Source organism: Corvus brachyrhynchos, unplaced genomic scaffold (genome assembly GCF_000691975.1).
Source record: "Corvus brachyrhynchos isolate BGI_N302 unplaced genomic scaffold, ASM69197v1 scaffold97, whole genome shotgun sequence".
NCBI classification, from domain to species: Eukaryota; Metazoa; Chordata; class Aves; order Passeriformes; family Corvidae; genus Corvus; species Corvus brachyrhynchos.
The window spans coordinates 2,622,198-2,628,457 of NW_008239758.1; positions in this window are offsets into that span (position 1 = coordinate 2,622,198).

Here is a 6,260-nt window from a genome sequence, read left to right on the forward strand (position 1 = left end):
CCCCCGCCGGGGGCCGTTCCGCCCGCGGCGAGCGAGGGCGGCAGGCGCGCTGCGGGCCCGTCTGCTCGGGGGCGGCGCCGAGGGAGGCTCAGGCCGACGGTGTCCTTGAAATTATCTGGAACACCGAAGGAAAAAAAAACCCCAAACCTGCGATTTATTTAGAGACAGAAATCTAAAAATGTCGCACCAGTGTCTGGAGTGCAAGGCCGAGCTGTGGAGCGTGTCCCCTGCGTGCAGGACCGCGGTGCCAGCAAAGCGGGGAGATTGTGAGACGGGGGGTTTGGCAGAGCTTGTGTGACGTTCCTTTATTTTGCTGCCCCGGTTTTAACATGTGGTTCATTATGAGTAACGCCAGCGAAATCCATGAGACCGTCTTCACCCCGAGCCTGGAGAATGGGAAACGCGTGTAGGAGCCAGTGCTGCATAACAACACATGATCCCGTACGTGCGTTCTGCAGGGGATGTCCCCACATTTCATTACGTTAATAGGTCTGCTGCCTTGGGTTTAATGGAAATGAGGCATAATTTATTTACAACTTGGTTGATTCACGGCAAGCGGAAAAGAAAGCAGAACTAGACTAAGTGCCTTTGTGAAAGAAATATGCAAAGGATATCCCAGAATAGACACTTGAGCACTTCCAGGTGAAATACATTATAAATGTATTATGTATTAATACAAGAATCAGGTTTCTGCTTGGCAGAGGTTGTTTTGAAGAATAAATGGCTTGCTTTTTAAAGAAACAAGTAAGAAAGCCTGTATCTGAATTTGACAGCAGTAAAAGCTATCAAGAATGTTTCGACAGAGCAATCTTGCTATACTTCCTCGATTGAACCTTTATTTTATAATTATTTAATCTTTCCAGATTTGTGCTCATGATACCATGTAACAATTTTTCCTGCATCATAAAAATTTTATTTCTTGGATAAACTCACATAATTCCTTTTTTCTTAAGAGCTGCTCTTTAAAACTTCGTATGTAACATATGGGATTATGAAGATGGCTATTGCATTGCACAGCAAGATCTCATCTTGCAAACAGATGACACGAACAGAGAATTGTGCAGACTGTCACTGCCTTCTGTGCTATTCCATCCACATTAGCAGGATCACCATCCAAGTATAACTTTTGCCTAGAGGCCTGCAACATTACTTATGTTCTGTGATTTAAGTTTTCATGAGGTCGCAGTACACAAAATCATAGGTCCCACTGAGCATATGGGAAAGGGAGTGGGCCAGGTTGTAATCCCAATTAAATTTAACTTCAGGTTTCTACTAACTTCAGTGAGGACAATGTTTTACTACCAATGAAGAGAACAAGAGAGCTGCTGCAGTGCCCTAAATGATAGAGAAACCTCATCTGAACTGGCGAAGCTGCAGCAGTTGTATGCTTTATATGCACTTCTGTATCCCAGCAGTTTTCTTGACAAGATTAAATGGTCAGCAGAATTCACACAAAGGCTTATAGCACTGGGAAGCCCTTTCAAGGTGGTAAGACAGACTAATTTGAGGTTATGAGGTTGTGTTCCCAGCGGCTTTTGCACAATGTGATGTTATTTCAACATAAGAAGTCACGAAAGTAAAACTGGGGATTAAGCTGGTTGTACACAGAGTTTTCAGCTGATGCAATGGAACAGCATTTCATCAGTAATTGATGAACTCAAATATGAGATGGAAATCTACAGATAAATAATTATGAAACATAAGCCACCTAAACTTCATCTCACTTAAATGACAAATTTCTACTGAGCAAAATGTATTTCATTCCCAGTAGTTGAATGTGTTTTTCTTATTTGTGTGAAATTAGGTTGATTTATTTCAAACTTAATCACTTTTCATCTCCAAATAACGTGGGAGAACTTGCCTGACTGGACAGAAAACAGTGAAAAAATCCCACTGAAACAACTAGAACAATCGTCTTCTTTCTTGTATTAGCACACCAGTGTTTTAGTGTGGAATGCAGCTTAATTTGTTCAAATGGGTGCTGACCATGGAATATATATTATGACATTTGCTTAAGATAGTTGCTGTGTTTTTAAAAAATAATGACTCATTATGGCAAGGCTGTCCATTACGAAATTCTTCTTTTGTTCCCAAGATACATACCAACAGAAAGGTCACACTTGAAAGAGCTGTTATGCACACTGAAATAACAAGAATGTCTAAGATCTAAACTGGGCAGTAAGTAAACAGACATCAGATCTACATAAATCTATACAATACACATAATACAGAAGATCATGTTGGGTGACCTGAGTGGCCACTCATGTGAAAAAACTCAAGTCTCCCATAAAATTTAACTGTGTTATCACCGAAAAGAAAAACAAACCAAAGCACTCAGAACCAGTTATGTTAGATCCTCTATCCACAGCTATCACTAATATGCCAGGGCATCTGGTTACATTATCATCTTGACCAAGTGTTGGGTAAGAGAACTCAACAATGTTACAGTTCTTAAGGAAGCCATCAAAAAATTCTAAAAACCCTGTTGAATTTAAACACACTTGGTAACTGATTTTGAATACTCAATTGTAAGGGTCCAGTTCTCAAATCTGGCACTATGTAAACAATTACTGCTACTTCTTTGTTGCAACACAGAGTAAGTGAATAGCTCATAAGCAAAAATGATGGGCAAACTCAGCAGGTGCTGACTGCAATTTTGCTAGTAAGTTTTTGGCTTTATTGCTGCATCTGCTGAGTCGTGGAGATACCCTTCCTGAACACAATGGAGGACACAGATCAAATGAAGAAGAAAATCTAGGTCGACACAAAAATAAAAAATGGGATTCTAAACCAAAATATCTCAGCAATATGGAAAGGCACTTGGCAATGACTGTATTCAGAATTCAAATCACAGGATTACAAGCAAATGTAACAGCACATGTGTGGCTACTCACGCCCTTACTTACATGGGCTCTACGTACATCTGGTGGGTACAAAGTCCTACGAAACACGTAAGGATGTGATTACACACGTCTCACTGAAACCAAGGCAGCTTCTTATATGGAAAGCTTGAACATATGTATAGGCCTAATGGCACTGCCACAGAAGCATGACAGGGTTGCTCAGAAACACCCTCCACCCCCAGGTCCAGGCAGGCTCAGACTGAGCTCCATGGCAGTGGCACCACCTGAACAGGGACTGCAGCAGCATTAGTGGGGTCAGAGGCTGACGTGGTGAGCAAGTGGAAAAGGCAGCAGGAAAGAAGCAGACTCCAAAATGAGTTTTACTGGCCGGGGACTAAAATCTTCAGCATAATTACTGAAAAAGACAAGTACAGAAAGCGAAGTATATCTTGGCAAGTAAAACCACATCTGGTGATGTGATGTGGTGTCCTGCACAGGCAGCCATGGGCAGATGCAGCAGGGAACATAACTGAAACCAAAGGGAAGGTGAGCTGGGAACTACTCCAGGAACCTGAGGATCCCAATTCCAGCAGCAACATGTGATTACTACCTGGCAGCAGCCAGAGTGAACCCTGCACTCGCACCCAGAGCAGCTGAGGAGAGAGAGGCAGCAGAGCCAGCCAGGACAGAACTGCCATGCAACTCTTTCTAACACAGCTGGGAAGGAATCAGCCTTTACTCTTGCAGTAATGCTTACACTTATTACATCTGAAATTTAACACTACATATGCAATTATTCTAACACAGATAGTTTGCAATCTGCCTTACCACACAGTTAGAGGCATTTAAGATGATGATAATCCTTTCTTTGTATCTTAATTAACACTTAACTAGTTGACTAGCTTGTAATGTATTTTACCTAGTTAACTAACCTGGTTCTAAAAGACATTCTTAGCACTTTGAAAGTAATAAAGTAACAGCTACACTTTTATATTTAAAGTCCATATTAACATCTATATACGGAAATTTAGTTCAAATAATGGCTGTATTTTTGAGAAAGGGGTACTGTCCCAAGTGATGTCATTTTACTCCTTACATACAGTTCCTACTCGAGTAAACTAATTCACTACCTCTGAAAGAAAAAAATATAAAAATACAATCTTCAATTACAGATATAATGTTTTACAGCTAACAACTCCTGAGTAATTAAGAAATCAGAGTTTATTTACAGACTACAATTCAAATAACTTCATTATATTATTCTACTGGATGCATTTCAGCTGCTTTGCCATTTTTCTGGGGTTTGTTGTTGTTCAATATATTTTCAGGCTTATTTAAAAGGAAAATGAATTAAATTGGTTTCAGATCCAATCCGTTAAGAGTAGGACTTTGAGATGCACAAAGAATACATTCCTTCAAAGTGTGTTTGATTAAAAATAATGATAAAAATCTAAAATGCAGACATAGCACCCACATCATCCCAGATTTGCCTGTTGTTCAGTTTTAAAGCATAAGCTGCCAGCAACTCAAAAGAAGGGTTTATATATACACAGCTTAATCACTGTTGTAATCTTATATAAGATTACAACAGGCATTAAAATGTTCTTTTGCAAACAGCGTTATGGTAACTAGCTAAAATGCCAGTTTGTCTTGTACCAACAGCAACAAGAGGTGTACAAAAACACCCAAGAAGTCGTGACAAGTGTGGCTCTGACAATTAAGAACAGCTGCAGAAATTTAGTGACTGGACCCGAGACTGAGAATGCAGTGAGGCTGCTTACCATGTCTCAACCAACCTGCAGTGCAATGGTGTTTCTTGAAAAAAAATTCATTCACCTCTTCCTTCAAGTGCTTGTTCACTTCTCCTGAGGAGACAGAAATGACACCAGAGCCAGACCTACCAGGGACTATAGGTGGGCTGTAGCAACTATTGGTGATTTCTGCTGCAGTTGTATGACAACAGAGCTCCTCAGTATTTCCCCAGAGAAAACCCTCATCTTCCAGGTTAAGAATTATGAGAACTCAGAAAAGGGTAGAATCCCTTAGGGATTATATAAATCTTCCTTATGTGCCTAGAGCACAGATGCTAAGGCACTGTATACATGAGTAAGAACTGAAGTATGCAAAAACACACAACCATTTCTTAGAGGTAGACTGACCCTTTTTCTGTCTAAAACCATTCCTAGCCCTCACTATTCAGACAGAGTCCTTCACTAGCTGGACTAGTAGTCCTACAACAATTAGTCCTTCAGAACAAAAAGATAAAACAAGGGAACTAGATGGACAGGACAAGATTTACTGCAGTATTCCCACTTCCTTCCTGAAAAAACAATCTGAAAATGCCTCCCCAGCAGACATAGCTGAGAAGGAAAAGGTTACATCAGGTACAACAGACAAAGTCAAGAAGACTTTTTTTTTTAATTTTCAGTGATTGTAGGTTTATGCATAGCTCTCTTTTTCCCCCTCCTTTAGAAGAGAGGAGTTGTTCCTTCCCACTGCAAGGGTGGTGGGAGATGGCAGAGAAAGGAAACCTGCTCAAACAGCTGTCACTGTCCCCTGTCTCCATGAGAAGGAGAACCTTGAAATAGCTGTGACAATCCCTTGTCCCCATGGCAGGAAGAACCTTGCAAGATTTGCTATCCAAAATAAAGTCTCTGGATCTGTAGGTAAGGGTCCCAATGATTGTGCAGTGTTGTTAAGTTCAACTTCACATCACCAGGTATTACTGGAATTTTCAAACTAAAGACTACGTTACACATCACAGCATTATAAGGAAACAAGATACAAGGTGCTATAGTCAAATGTTACCTATAGATTGTACAAAGGGAAAAAACTCTGCTTAAAAATTTAAATTTTACTATTGTTTTAAGTAAGTGGATAAATTAAAAACACCTATTGGTAAAAAAAAATGAGTAAAGAAGAAACGCTCACCCAAGATGCAGCATCATGCTACTCATGGTACACATTAAGTTTTATGGTGTAAACACTAGGAAAAAAAAATTAGTTGCTTTGACAATGCAGAGCAAAATAATTTTCTAAGGGATGTAACTATTCTTCAGATTGAAGTTAATTTTATCCTATTTAATTATACCCTGTTACCAATTTAAACCCTGCCCTAGAACACTGAGTTTACCATGCTGCCTGCCTTGCATGTATGTGATGGACATTTGTAATTTATTAGGTTTTTTCATTATTTTTGGGGTGTTGTTAATTACTCTACATACAGATTTTTCTTTCCACTGTTACAGTGTCTGTGTGTGGCACTGCTTGTGTACCATCACACGCTATTTATGTTTCACTATTTCAAGGGGAAAAAAAGAAAAAATAAAAATCAACAGCACACATACCAATGAGTTCAGACTTAGAATCTCCTTATTGTCCTTCACAAATGAGATCAAGTAATACCTATTTTCTTTT